At 39.0% G+C, this 16,122-nt stretch overlaps 1 long non-coding RNA gene across 1 annotated transcript in view; it reads left to right on the top strand.

Moving 5' to 3' along the window:
- The window catches only part of LOC144001276 (uncharacterized), a 150,832-nt gene that overhangs the window by 72,362 nt on the left and 62,348 nt on the right, over positions 1–16,122 (top strand). The window contains exon 2 of the long non-coding RNA XR_013278424.1: positions 9,537–9,606. This is a non-coding gene — a long non-coding RNA (uncharacterized LOC144001276). The remainder of the gene's footprint in view (positions 1–9,536; positions 9,607–16,122) is intronic.

Genomic DNA, 16,122 nt, shown 5'->3' with positions numbered 1-16,122 from the left:
ACAGCATTAGACCCCCTGCATATTCCCCCTGAATATTAGGTCAGAAGTGCTTGTGGCCACATGGATACCCAACCCATATACATACTGTATGCACATGCTTATATAAAAGGTAATTCAGTAACATAAGTGTGCCTGTGCATAAAGTGATTTATGACTGCATGGTTCATACAGAGTTGAAATGTGTTAAAGGTGAAACTAAAGAGGCCTGACACAGTTACGGCAACCAAATAAAAGTTGACATAAAAGAGAGGTTGAAAAACTGATTTAAGGTAAAACTAAATGTGCCTCTGTGTTTGGGGGCTTGTGGTTTCAGTCAGTGCAAGTGGAAAGTGGAGATGAAAAGCGATTGCGACAGAGGGAAAAGCAGAGAAAGAAATAAAGTTCAGCATGAAGAGGACAGGGCTACGAACAGAGCATTCATTGTCACAGTGGCCTGGTTACCATTTTAATGAAGGAGCCAGTATGCTCTCACAAAGTATACACTTCCACAATGATTAACGCTCAGCAAATATGCTCAGACAATAGCACAGCTTTTGGCAAACTCGACGACGCAAACAAATACAGACATTTTTCAGGCAAATGCCAACAAATATTTTTGATGCAGCTACCTGTACTATGAACTGCATATTAAAAGGTACTATACTGCAATTCTACTTTCGACAACTAGATAGAAGAACAACAACTAAACCATAAGTACATATTTCAGCACAGACTAGTTTTTGTTGAAAATTAACATTATCTGTCATAATCCTGCTTTTTAATCCTACAGAAAGCAATTGCTATAGGTTCGTTTTATAATACACATCTTTGGGCATGATTATTGATGTATATTGTGCGATGGTAAGTTTAAGTTTGTTTGTTTGATTGTAAAAATGAGATTTGTTTACTGTAAATCAGTCCTCAAATGGGGAGCAGGCACAGTGGAGAATGCCATTGGTTGAGGTTGGAGTGACCCCAGGGAACATTTATTTATTTATTTATTTATTTATTTATTTATTTATTTATTTGAAGTCACATTAAGGTGTAATTTCACATCCATACAGTAGGTAGCAGTGGTCCTTTCAGTATCAGAGAGTGTGCAAGGAGTATTAGTGTGTTCAACAATGTTTAGCTAGCTAATGGTTATCATATTTAAATGACTAACTAGTAAGTAACAATCAGTTAATAAGGCAGAGTATCAACGCCTTTGTTGTTACCTCGCTGTTGGCCTTTGACGATGTCCTAGCACTAAGAGAGGTTGCAAGTTTTGGACGCTGGACAAACCCTCACAGGGGTTAGCTTAGCATTAGTTGGATTTCAAACTTCACCAAAAGGGGGGAAAAAAAAAAAAAAAAACACGCCCTGGGGGTTCAGTCATTTGCCAGTGTATGGCGAGGGATCCTGGACGCTAAATTAAGTTATTTTAAACTAAAAATGAAAATCTAACACAGCTGTGTTACAACGCTTGTTAGCTGCATACATACATTCAGATATGTTTATGAATGAATATGAAGCTTAAAGGCGTAAAGCACTTCGAACACAACATGGTTTAGATAAGGTGTTGTAAGTGCACTCCATTAACCATTTATAATTATGATTGAATCGTATTTTTCTTTTCTTTTTTTTTCTTTTTTTGGACAATGATGTAGTTTTCAGTACAAGTACCGATAGTGACCCATTTGAATGGATTTGGTGGTTAAATGGTTAACAAATATGCTTATGAATAGTTGCTTAGGAAGTCTTGGATGTCATAAGTGACAAGTGACAAGCATTATGCACTAAATAGTGTATAAATAAAACAAATACATACATTGCAAACCCCCAAAGTATCCAGATTTGAATCCCCTTGCATTTCAAGAATTCTAAGTGCCACACATCCATTAAAGGCATCTCCATAGTGGCTTTGCCTTGGCGCCAGTGGTACACGCAAATTCCCAACACAAAACACACAGAAGGAAAATTAGGAATAGAGTAATGACAATTATTGTTTGTTTTTTTTGCTTTTTTTTTTTTTTTTTTTTTTTTTTTTTTTTTGGTGACACTAACCACATTTTCCCCCCAGAAATCTGGACATTGTGTAATTATAATGACATGATGACTTGGGCTCATGATTGAGTGTTTATTATGCTTAGGAAGTCAGTTATGCTGGTGGCTCAAGTCACGTTGTGGCAGCAGCTGCAGCGGGAAGGTTATGTGTACACTGCAGACCGAGCGAAACAAGCATGAATGAGAATATGGACACAGACGTACGTATGTGAACACACACATTCATGATGAACCCTACAAACTCGCTCATAAATCAAAAACTAAATGTGTGGCGTGCATGCCCAAAATAATATAGAAGATTGGAGGAGAGTGATTTTTGATCTAAAATTGGAACCTGGCCCCAGTGGCTTTTTCTATATATTTTCTTCTGCTCCAAGAAATATACTTTTCTATGATGAGCAGGCAATTTTGAAATTGAGGAACTACAAAATGACCCCCTCAGTTGGCAGCAAAATAACATAGAGAACTCAGATCAAGTTTGATCCTCCGCCATACGCCAACCAAATGCTTAACATACAGGAAGCGCCGCATTCTTATGGTGAGAAGTTCACATGTGTATGAGTGACTGTCCGTTTGAATTGGTATTCGCCTCTTAACTACGATGTAGACCAGCGAGCCAGATGTCACCAGTATGACACAGGTTTTCTTTTGAGACCAGATGTAAATGCTTATGAGAGGAAGCTTTAGAAATACTTTGTCACTGCCACTGTATCAAATTCGCCCTTTCTCCAATTCTCACAAGCTTTATTCCATTCTTCCTCTTTTTTTTTCCTTTCTTTTTATCTCTCACTCACTCACACAGCACATAATGCCTTCTGCAGCTGTCCGACCAGGGCAGGTGGTGTGAGGGTGATATGATGAAGAGGTGAAAGAGAAGTGGAGGGAGGAAGAAGGGAAATTGAGGAGTGGGGGTGAGGGTGAAGGCAGAGGGGAAGTAAATCTTTGGGGTTCACTGCTACTGGAGTTGAATTCCTTCACACCAGTTGCTGAAAGCCTCCCTGCATGCGTGAGAACAAATACGCAGGCAAACATATATGCAAGAGACATAAGCGGTGATGGCTTCCTGTCAGCTCTGACCATTCCCATGGGGCTCAAAAATGTCAATCCACTTTGGCCTTCATTGTCCAGCCTTAAACACTTTGATTTTTTTTTCTCCCTATTTTCCACAAGCACTTGCCTGTACCAGCCACTTCAACTTTCATCAAGCAGGTGATGAACTTAGGAAGCAGCCTGGGTGATAAAGAGGCTATGTGTGGAGGGGTTGGAGGGAGTTGGCAATCTCTTGCACAGATCTGCAGTAACTGCCAGAACTCGATTTGTGCTAGGCAGTTTGTTCAAGAATCATGCTCAGCCTGCAATTGGCAAATGTATCTACAAGAAAAAACAAAAACAAAAAAACCCTGTCATGATTTATGTACTTCACCTACCATTCGTTACTGTATTTTTTCATGCCTTCTTCTGTAAGCACTCATTGTTTACGCTGGTCACGTTTACAACCAACTTAGATTACGAACAGACTGTTTTTATTAGGGATAGGTGAGTACCGATACCAGGTATCGGTATCGGGCCGATACCAGCCTTTTTTCAAGTACTCGAGTACTCGTGACGCAGACGAGTACAAGCGACCGATGGCAGAGTGGGAAGACGTTAAGTGAGTCCTCCTTGCCTGTAACTGACGCTAGCTTGCAGCAGTTTTTCACCAAAACTTCACCGGTTTGGAAATACCTCAAAATTGTGAATCTTAAACTAAAGTATTTTTGTGTTTTATTTTGAGCATTAAGACTATTGAAGAGTGACTGTGCTGTTTTTTTGTTTTTTTTGTCAAAATTAAAGGAAATATATTTGTTTAAAAATATCTTTTAGTAATTTTTTTTATTTTTTTATTTGTCAAAATGTGCTACTGGTATCAGCAGTTGGTATCGGTGAGTACTGAGGGTCTGAGTATCGGTATCAGTCTGAAAAAAGTGGTCTCGAACATCCCTAGTTTTTATCATATGATTGACAATAAAAAAAAAAAAAATGCTTTCATTGTACCAAGGTAAAATGGGTTGCACAACATTAAACATTGCATTCTATTGAATATAAGACCATCCATCCATCCATTAAGCTTGAGTAATTCAGTTTTGACAACATCAAGTTGCTGTTTATTGTTTAAAGCTCAGACATCTGAAGATGATGGTGTAAAATCACTAAGAACTGAAATTGTCACAGAGCATATGTGGTGGAACAAAGGGCAAACCTACTGTAGGTCAACAAGTTTAGAATGTAACCGATTTCAATTTGAAACGTATTGGCACCACTAGAAGTTCCTGCAATCAGTGTTCATGTAAAACACTCACAACTTTTTACACACAAGCAACACACTGTGATTGAGTATAGCTGCAGGCGCCTGGTGTTGTTTTGTGAATCATATTGCAGCATGCTGTAGCAGCTCCATCTGCGGCTGCGGCCCTCATTCCTCCGTGGCCACATCAAGGTTTCGCAATAGGAGGGGGCTCGGGGGATATATCCCTCCACGCCACAGTACAGCCACCACAGCCTTTATATGCAGATCCAATTGACTCGAAGTTAAAGGATGTGGCTAGCAATCGCCGCTGTTGTTGAGGTAAACTTAAGGGGGCGAGAATGAATATTGAACAGTAAAATAGTGAGGAGATTATTCTGTGCTTTTGTCCAGCCCATTGAGTACTGTACTGCCCAGCACTTACTAATGGCATCATGAATCATTTAAGACTAAAATTACTGCCGGTTCCACATTGGTTGATTGCAAAGTAATGGTCATGTGCATAAACAAGAAGAGTGTGCCTGATTTGAGCCATGCTGGTTTCATGTTATGAAAGTTATGTGCCTCAGTCACTTTCCATCCAGTTTATGAGGGACCTGCATCCATCATGCTTTGTATTAGACTGCCCCCTAGTGTTTCCTCATCTTCTGCTTCTCTGCTTTCTGCCTCACGCCACCTCAGCGCATGAACTTATCCAACAGGTATTAGCACCAGGGGAATCCTGTCTTGAGTGAAACCAGCAAATGCAGATCCAATTGGTCCATCTGGTCATTAACTATTTTTTTTTTTCAACCACACTTTATGCCCTCTTGATCAACTCAAAACAGGCACCTGGAGTAAGTACAAACTGTTTAGAGAAGTATAGTATAGTACAGTATAGTATAGTATAGTGTTAGCAAGTACATTGAATATGTAGAATTTGAATTAAGTTTGCATTTGATCTATTGAATTGACTCAAGAATATGCATTACCCCAATTTTGAGTATCTTTCATATTGAAAACTTCTGCACCACAGTAGGATTTTATTACACAAAATGTGTTATCTTATTTCCTTCCACTAGAAGGTCAAAAGATTAGTTATTTATGATTGGCACAATATCTAACCTTAAAGAAAGCTTGCATGACACTTTCTAGTAAAAAAAAACAAAAAAAAAAAACGCAACCATCTACATACAGTATGAGCTTGAAAGAATTGTTTATATTCTAAGTGTTACATTTGCCTTAATTTGAAAAGTATTTTACATTGTGAACCTAAACCCTTGTAAACCTGACAATATATTTACTAAAGCTTTAGCCAGGCTTCACATTAACATAAATTTAGAGTCAAACTTGGGGTCCTTTATGTCATTTTTTGTGGCCTGCAAATTATTCCTTTGAAAGTCTGTTCACAATTACCCAAAATCAGAATCAAATGTGGTAATCATTATATCTTAGGATGGGGCGATTATTGGTGTTCCTACTCAGAGCCGGACAAGAAATGTAACTGCATTGCTCTGTAGTAGTCACGCGCCTTGTACGTAAACAAACACAGTGCAGCCTCAGCTACTGGCTAGCGGATATCCTGAGTAGGCATATGCTTTTGGCAGAATGTCACACTTAACACGACTGAAATAGCATCACATGAATGTGAGGACAGTAACAGATGCCATTATTAGTCTTCTCATAGCACAATAATTCCAACTACTACTTGTCTGTATGCTTCATTTCCTAAAAAAAAAAAAGAAGAAAAAGTGCTGTTATTTCCTGACAAGAAATGTATTAGCGTCACTAGAAGTTTCAAGTTTCATTTTAAATGTCAGTAAATCTGTTCCCACTTACACAACCGATAAGCAGCTTGTTTTACCTTTGCTTTATCGTACCCAAAAAAAAAAAAAAGGTACATACCGAACCATGATTATATTATCTTATCTGTGTGCTTTCACCGTTATGGCTAGCTCCCTGAGCGCAACCGAAACTGATATGGCACGTGATAAAAACAAGTTTAAACACACCTGATTTAAGTCTTGCCTTAAAATGCTCCAACATCCTCTGCCAACACAACACACAAAAGAGTAGAATCTGTGAAGAAATTTTAATTGACTTTTTAGTTGTCAATTTAGTTGACAACATACAATTGAATCTTAACCAATGAAATGGCTTAATTGAATTACTATTACTTTTTTTTTTTTCTGGGGGGGGGGTCTAAATTCTACCAGAATGTGTTGGATCTCAGATTGAACAAACACCGAACAGCTCATATTTTCAAACTAAGCTTTTAAACTAATGCTAACTTTAAAATGACACAATACAGAGAGAAATTGATAAGCTGAGCCATCAGTCTCAGCGTGTTTGCTTCTGAATTACAACTACCCGTCAATATGTACTGGACATGAACACACACACACAAATATACAAATGGAAAAGGAATTGTGATCTCTACCGTTGACCTGCAAGACCTCATTACTATAACCAATCATGAGACAAAACATTGCAGCTGATTAGTTAAAGACATTTGCAAATAAACTGCAAAAAGGCTGTGAGTTGAGAATGGGGAAGAGAGATTGGATGTGAGATCAAGTACCTTTGGGGTGAGATGAGTTACTCTGTCTTGCAACTTAACCACATGCTGCCCCTGTCAATTCATGTCAGAGGACTTGTGAATAGAACACAACATACTAAAGAGGACAAAACGACTTCATCATTTCTCTCTCCTACGCACAAATATACAGATATCTTCCAACACAACCACACATAGTGTACGCAGTAATGCCAAAACAGTCCATTCTCAGCTGAGACTTAAGTGTGTTTCCATCCAGCAGTGCTCTACATTATGGCCCAGTCCCCGCTAAGAACTTGAGTTATATAAGACTTGGCAGACTCTTCAGTGGCGTGTAAGTAAATCACTACATACATACCCTGCGTCTGCAGAAACAGGTATGTGTGTCAGTGTGTCCTGTCAACAGTGAAAACATACAAGCAGGAAAATGAATGTGATCCCAGAAAAATTTACATGCAGATGTAATGAGGAAAGTTTCACGGTTCCGCCATGACACAAAATCGGTGATGTGAATGACACTGCAAGAGCTGAGGATATGTTGTTCATTCTCCCGTCTACCGTTCATCTTGAGGAGTGAGAGAGGTAAACAGAAAGTGAGAGAAGGGAATAGATGTGGTTCATTCATCGTCTGGCCAACAGCCAAGAACATTCTGTTCTGCTTCATGAGGAGGGAATAGAGAGTATCCAACTGCATTTCAGCGCATTTATTATCTGTATCTGTGACGTCTTACGTGCTTGGTTGTTCATCAGGCATCACATACACTGTACGACATTCGTTGAAATACTAAAAATGGGAGGTTCCCCTATTATGATCAATATATTATCATTTTAATGCTGTTAGATTTAATAATAAAATTACCATATTGTGTTAAACATGTTTTTTCATTTGCTGGGAAAAACTATGACACCCAGCTAGGGGTCTATAGTTACAGACATTGCTATTTTCAGGCCAGCAAGTGTAGTTTTGCGTTTTTGTGAATTTAAAAAGTAGACTAAATTTTAGACTCGGTAAAACCAGGTCTAAGTTGTGGCGCCCGTTGTTGTAACGTGACTTTGGTGGATTTAATTGAGGTGCAGGCAGACAGATTTGTGGATGTCATCATATTTAATTCATGCATATGACAAAAACATGGGACCCTCTGAATCATTGTAGAAATCAAGCCATTCATCGAAATAATTATCATTATAATCTGAAAATTATTTTAATAGCACAACTCTGACCGCCCGGCACAACTTTTGGTGTTTCAAGGTTACACACCAACACACAGTTGCTGGTGTATGTCGGACTCCAGTTAGCCACGTCACATGTGGCCGACCGCATCATCCGCAAGGGGAGAGATCTTGCAGTTTACCTGTACAAACGCACTTTGTGTGTGTCATTCTCATGCATGCATGGAGCCCAGCGAGTCAATTTCTGCTTCTGCAATGTCAAGCAATGTGTGCGCTTCCACCACCCTGATTTTAATAAGAATGAGGGGAGCTGCTTCAATTGGTCATGAGTCAGCTGCATTCCATCCCAAACGGTTTTAACAATGCTCCAAAACGCTCGACTGCAAAATTCCATCCATGTGCACAGCTAGACTGCGCTTTGCGCTACACTTTAACCGGGCACAAAAAAAGGGCCCCCAGCGTTGGTTGTTAGGTGATTCGTACACTAGTATGATGTGTTGCATTGTGGACTCATACCAAGGTTTGGGCCTCGATATGGTTTGGAATCTCAGTTAGGTTTCTTAGTTTCACAACACATTGTCGATTACATTTCCCTCGTTGCCCTTTTAGTAAAACTAAAAGACTCTTTGTTAAAGTTATGATGTAATAGATCTAAATGTGGGCGTTGCAGTACCATAAAAAGTATCTATTAAACAGCATGCGCTGGAATTATTCAGATATGACTGTAAAAGGTGCATTTTCAGTGCTGCCTGGACTGGCACGTTTCAGAAACAGCCTCTTTAAGTTATTACTGAGGGTGTGTGGAAAAGCTATGATGACAGAGGAATATGTGCCTTACAGCCAAAGGCTATAAACGGAATATGAGCTGAATCCACAAGTATTATAAAGTGAGTCACCGCCACAGGCAATTACGAAAGTAATAAGTCCACCGTGATTGCAGAAATGTTGACTGACAACACAAATGTGTCTATATTTGAAGAGGGCCTAGAGCTAGCCTGTTCATTTGAAAAATGGATCATGTCAGTGCAATGTATGTTGTTAATAAGCAACAATTATTTAGAAGGGGAAGTTTTTTGTGGAAGAAGAACTTAAACAGATCTCTGCAAAGTTCTTGGCTTATTCCGTTCTTCTCCAAATGGGCTTTAAGCAAATGCAGCAACTACACATTTCGAGCAAATCAAACGACTTAGAGCAAATCTGAATGGGGTCTTAAAGGCAAAATATCTGTTTGAAGTATGAACACAAATGTACCAGATTTAAAGACCACCCACTCAGCTAGCATCTTGTGAGAAAGCCAAAATATATCCTGCTGGTGAGATGGACTTTATTCCACTTTACTTTTACGGGTATTTTGTGTGAGAAATGCTTATCTACATTAAAAACAGAGTGCCCGGTCGACCTCAAAAGGCGTTTTTTTTTTTTTTTTTTCAAATTCAGGAATACAAGGGAGTTGGAAGGTGGCTTGCATGTTGACAAGAACAACATCTTTAATGGGCCGTTTCACTTCTGTTTTCGTTACAGTGTGGACTAAACAGCTGACATTGCCAGCCTACAACAGCTCCTAACAGACTTAAAGAAAACGTGTCGGAAGGTATGGTACTTTTAATTGACGAGATAGGAAGGTGCCAAGCCGTGTAATATTTTGTATGTAAGCAACTTAAAATCGCAAGTTGGCTTGTATCGGGGTAATATGATCGAACTTTCTCGTCTGCGTTAAAAGTCTAGCGGCATCAAAATGCATTTCTAACAGAACAAATGCAGACGTTGCAAAACAGAAATTAACGTGTGTATTGTTTGTGCTTTGCCTCTCTCTGTCAGCCTCAGGTGACATTTGACAGGTAGACAGTTGAGCAAAATGACAGATGCAGGGTTGGGAACTTGACGGACTGAGAGAGACGAGAGAAAGCAATATACTTTGTGCTGCAAGGCAAAAAGTTGCGTATTGGCGGTTCAAGTTGAGTCTTGACTTCAGGAGAGGCATAACCAAACCTCATCCAGTCAAAGCCTCTTCTTTCCCAAGCAAGAAACAGTTAAAAAGGAAACTCCGTAATCTCCCCTAGTCATCACTTGAACACTAGAATGTGCCAAGGGATGTTGTAGTTGCCTTTGATTTTTATGAAGCAAAATGTCTTTAACATTACTCAAAGCCGAAGCCAAACAATGCTTTGTCACCGTGTTTTAAATTCCATCACCACATCCTTTAGCACACACAAGAGGTTCAGCGTATGAAAGGCCCACCTTTTCGTTCAGCAGCTGTAACACTCGGCTGTTGACTTCATGTTGACTTAGCCATTTAAGGCTGGAGCAGGTTTGAAATCAAAACCTGCGCGACTGTTTAGCTTGGACTGAGTGTGTCTCATGACTGCACACTTGAACTAGGTGAAACATCTGTACCTCTGACAAAATCCTATCGCAGGTCGAGAGTGCATCTGTGAAAGAGAAATGTGTCACTCAGATTAGTAGACACACGAGTAGATTACTGAACCTCACAGAATAAAATCTCACTCTTCACTTGTTGCTATATATCCCAACTAAGCAACATTCTTTGCTTCTTATAGTTAATGTTTGGTTTTAGTATTACTCTTTATTTGAAACAACTTTTAAAAACATCAAGGAATATAAACCAGATACCATATTTTCATGTACTTCGTTGCAAGGGTTGCTCGAGCAACCTCAAAATAACCCTGCAGAGGCGATAACAGCCCTGACGTTAATGTCATAATACGATCTGATGATCTGTGACTTGATAAAAGTCTGTTTATTATCTTTGCACATGTTAGCCAGGTTCCATTAACCAATCATTATCCAGCATCATACAAAAATACTTTGTCTCCCAATTAGCGTTTATGGAACAAGGCTGAGCAAGGCTATGAACTTCAACATGTCAACAAATCACTGGAAGGGAAACATGCAGTCACACCAAACCAGGGAGGCAAGAACTTACAGGCCAAGATTCACAATAGTGTACACAAACCTCTACTGTAAGCACACACACAATGTCCCAGCTGGGTAGTTATTGTATGGAGCAGCATTAACAGGAAACATGTCGTAAGACCTCGCGGTTCGTCATCAGACGTCCCAAAGCTTTGCCAGACTGGAGAACAATACAGACAGGACTCCAAAAATATACACACTCCCTCGCTCAATCACAATCCTCCCACATCTACGCACCGCAGCCTTCCAGCATACAGTATCTCTCCATACATTTCAGACCATGTTTTGACAGAATGCATGTGGGTTATCTGTGCATATCTGTGAAAGCATGTTTGTACGCTAGTATATCTACCTCAGGTTGTGTGTGCGTGTGTGTCCACGTGTGGGTGTGTGCGGTGAGTTGTGTTTGTAAGGAAGCAGCCATACAAACAAACTTGCGGTCTGCGCTGTAAAAAGGGGCAATTTCCTGGTACACGCAGGCGGATGAAACTCCGGACAAGTTGAGACAAGTGAATGGTGCTTTGCTTTATCATCTCATTGCAGTGGAACCAATGTTGGATTCTCTCGGCTCTCTCAGTCACCTGAATGGGCATCAACAATTAATATTGACATCCCTGAAAAAAAATTCTGTTTGAATTGGATATCAAAATATTTTAGGCGGACATTACCTAATAATAATTTGGGTCACAAGATGGTTGTTAAACAACTTGCTTGCAACTAGTCTTTCTGACGTGGAAGCATCCAAACTACGGCCTGAGGGCCATTTGCATATACTAAAAATGACACTTCAGCACAAAGCTAGTTTAAAAAAAACAAAACAAGTGGAGGTGGGCACAGTGAGAAGGTTGAAATTGGTTCATATACTCTAGAGCTTTTCTAGAATGCAAAGCTACAAATAAACTATTTACAACTAAACACTATTTCTCTTTATAACACTATGTAAATTAAAGATAATTTAATTGTTATGTGCTGAGGTTGGATCCCAAAGCGCAGACACAAATAAGATTTTAACTCTTTATACACATCGAGTGGCGTGGAACAAACTTGACTAGATGAGAAACAACGAGATTTGCACAGAGGAACTGAGGTAATAATCCGACAAAACACACATTTCTCAGACAGCTTATAAAGACAGTGAATCGACTTGTTTGGTTGTGGCTAGACATGCGGGTAACAGAACTGACATGGAATTATCTGATTGGCTGTTGACAAGATAAAGAGATTAGAGATTCTTGACATCACATAGCTCCTGACATCACATAAAAAAAAGGAATTATCTGATTGGCTGTTGACAAGATAAAGAGATTAGAGATTCTTGACATCACATAGCTCCTGACATCACATAGCGTATTACCAGTTGAAACTAGATGCTGTTACATCAGTTCAAAACAGACACTTGACCCAAACATAACCCTGGCCCCAAATAGCACACGGGCAACACGGTCATGGCATACATTTTAGAAGCAAAAATTGTTTCTTCCACATTCTGCTCTGTGTCAAGGTTAGATTTGTGAACATTAATAATTAAGTAGCTGTTTTAAAAATGGTCATCTTACTACAGTTTGCTTTCGAGTTTGGAGCTGGAATTTGGATTTTATTCATTGCAGGAGTGGATCTAGTCAAGTGGGCTAAAAGGGGCAAGGCCACCGCAAGAGCCTGAAAAAAACTCATTTATTTGCCCTATCTCTTAACAGAAAGCTTTATGTAGCAGATATAAAAACTACAAAATATAAACAATATTCATTATAATTTCTTGGTTGATTGATTTTAGTGTGTTTAATCAATTAAATAAAAAATGATTTCAAACAGCCCTTGCATAATTCAAATTTTCTGTATGTGGCCCACAAATTGACAAATTTGGTCACCCCTGTACTCTAATGGCTCTTCATATTTGTTAGTGTTTGCCTTTCTCTCAACCACATTATTCAAAATTTAAGCAACAACATTAGTAAACATTAGAAATGTTAAGTTATGAGCACCACTTTCAAGATTTACAATAAAAAATGTTCCCGCGCGCATGTTCCTCACAACAATGGCTCCTGAGAATGGAAGGTTGGAAAATCCCTACTCCAAAATATAAAATCAGTATGCATCTCAGGTGGGTTTGTGATCAAACAAAGAAGGTTGAGCAATATTGCAGTCGGATTACCGTAAAAGGTAAACATGTCGTTTGACTTCTGAGAATGACTTGACTGTGAATGTGTCAGGCCATACTCAAAAATAATTGGATGGATATGGACAACGTTATCATTCTGCGGCTTGAAGGCCCCATTGTACACACGCACACGCGCACACACACAGGGAAGGATGAAAACAGCCACATGGCTTTGGATATACTTAACCTGAAATAAATTAACAGTGCATTTCCTATATTTATTCTGGAGCTGGACCAAATATTTTCACAGCCCGCATGGCTGACTTTATAAAAGTGTCGCTAGTTCAGATTTGAACCACGGATAAGCTATGCATGTTCACAGACACTCTCACACACATGCACACATGTACAAGTCATTAATGTGCAAGCCCAAGTCAAACCCTTACAGATTACTCTGGAGGTAAGCCTTCTGATGAATTTCATTTGAAGTGCAGAGAACTGGCCTCAGTGCAGAACATTCACAAATATTTTCAAAGCTTAATTTACAAACCTGACTTGAGATTTCTCTCCATGTCTGCACTGAGCTGTGCTTTTCTGCACTGAAACAAAGGAGGTTTGTGTGTCTGCAGTCAACATTATTATGGTACTCTTTGATTAGTACGGCTGCATTAGAGCGGGACAGAGTGGTGAGAATGACAGGGGGACGGTGGGGAGCGGTGACAGCGTGACCCGGAGCAAATGATGATTTAGCATAACGAGTGAGTTCATGCAAGCTAAAGGATGAACATGTCAATTCGTGTGTAGTTGTCATGCCAAGTTTTAACATCCAGAGAACAATGAGGTGTCAGTTTGTGCACCTCGTTGTTCTGTGTTATGAAGAACTTCTGCATGCTGGGACATGATTACCTTAACTGTGACTTTAAAAGCTCATGTATTTAGGCCATATTCACTGTGGTTATGATTTAATATGGTACAAAATATGTACACATTTGTATGACAGCGTATTTGGCCCACATATATACATATATATATATATATATATATATATATATATATATATATATATATATATATATATATATATATATATATATATATATATATATATATAACTAATAAAATTGTGAGAAATACACGTAGTGTACTCGTAAGCGTTGGGTACTGCCAGCGACAAAGCTTCCTCGCTTTGCGAAGGTCCACACCCTGAGGATCAAGCATTTACGTTAATTTGTTAATATATTTACTTACTTGTACATGTATGTTTCCAGAATTATTTACACATTCCCACATTTTGGTATTTTTTAGTACAAGTAGCTTAGTGTATGTGTTGAATCTGCTGTTCTAAGTCATTCACTTGCATGTAGCTAAAGTATGCTAGCTTCTGATTGGTTGGTGTTAGTCAGCTGATAGGGGGTGAGGAAGTGTTGTCGCTCTATAGCCGTGTATGATGAGTAAAGTTTAAAAATCCATCAACAAAGGCCCGATTATTGGACGTCTCCAAAACGATGAGCTGTCTTGGTCATCTCGAGTATACTACTATAATAGCAGTAAGACCACCCATACTATTTTTTATTTTTTATTTTTTTGTCATGTGTGTGGTCTCTCACATTTCAAAAATCGATTTAAAATGGGTATATGTGTATGTCCTAAAAGAAAAAAATATATAATGGTCCTGTGCAAAGAACCAGGTCAGTTCTACATGACCAAATTTGACTAGAAATGAAGATCAGTTCTAAGAATCCTTAAGTCTTACATCTGTGATTTATGAGCTCATAAGGCACTTGATGCATGGTAGCATAAGAACACTCAGATTAGGAGTGATGTATGCTGTGAGATGGATTCCAGTCTCATATATGTTCAGATTTGTCTGATTCTTTTCTGGCCCCTGCCTTTGAACTGTACTACAAGTAATACACTCTGAACTCCAGCACAATTTCCTGTCCTGCTGAGAGACACTTTATAAGCTGCAGTTCTTACAATATATGTCAGACACATGTCTGAACGAATGCACACCCATATCTAACCAGCCAGATTTGCTGTAAAGACTGAATATAAGCACTGTGAGGCCACATGGAACAGTGAGTGAAAGGTTTAAGTGGTCCTAAGAGATGAAATATCATAAAAATTGCTCAGAAAAAAAATGTTTGTTATCCTCCAACTATTTCAATGTTGTGCTGTGGGGGTGTTTGAAGCTACTACGTGACTGGACCAAAGAAATATAGTAATACATTCCAGAAAACAATAAACAGCAAACATGTGCGTCAATTTCATGGTTTACTTTGAACAACATTGAGATTGAAGCGGTTTTGTTGTTGTTAACACTCCCTCTTTTAAAATAAATTTAAATCTAATTGAACAATTATTTGCTGGCTTCTGATTTCAAAACGAGATATGCATCAATTTGTTGTGTATATGTGAAAATATAAGCTGACCGTAGATTTATTGGTTCACAGCTATAATAATGGACCTTTGAGGGCCATAAAAACTACAATGAGGTTTGGAACAAAAACGAGATTAACAGTACACGGTCTGCTCTCCAGGCATGATCAATCAATCACGCTTAATCCAACGCTTGCATTAGAGTAATGGATTGAGTGCAAATTGCTTTGTCATGCTTCCACCAAGCTTTATTAATTGAGCATTTCGTATGTGCTTTGATTTCACAACAATGAACACAGAATGGTTACGATAAAATGCGTTGCCGTGAAAAGTGCATCACAGCCTTAAAAAAACAACAACCTTTCTCTTTGTCTGCAAATCATGCCTTATTCCCCCTACATATTCAAATACTCATTCCTTAAATCCCTTTCCCCCTCCCCTTATCTCCACAACCCTCTGTCTTTGTCTCTGTAGCCTCAGGACTCTGATAAACACTGTTGATCCTGGTACTATGCTCTCTGAATGAAGTGTTTGAAGGGCAGCCTTTCTACTCAGGACCTTGTTTATTCTGCCCTCTCCCCATCAACCGTGTTTAATGTCACCACGGCTTTTCTCTCCATACCGACACGTACGCACTCACACACACACTCAGTTTTATATAAAGTGTCAATAACTAAGACAGAGAGAAGAGAGTAAGGG

The sequence above is a fragment of the Festucalex cinctus genome, chromosome 14 (assembly GCF_051991245.1).
Source record: "Festucalex cinctus isolate MCC-2025b chromosome 14, RoL_Fcin_1.0, whole genome shotgun sequence".
NCBI lineage: Eukaryota > Metazoa > Chordata > Actinopteri > Syngnathiformes > Syngnathidae > Festucalex > Festucalex cinctus.
Note: the sequence above shows the minus strand (reverse complement) of the source record. Positions and strands in the feature narration are given on the sequence as shown.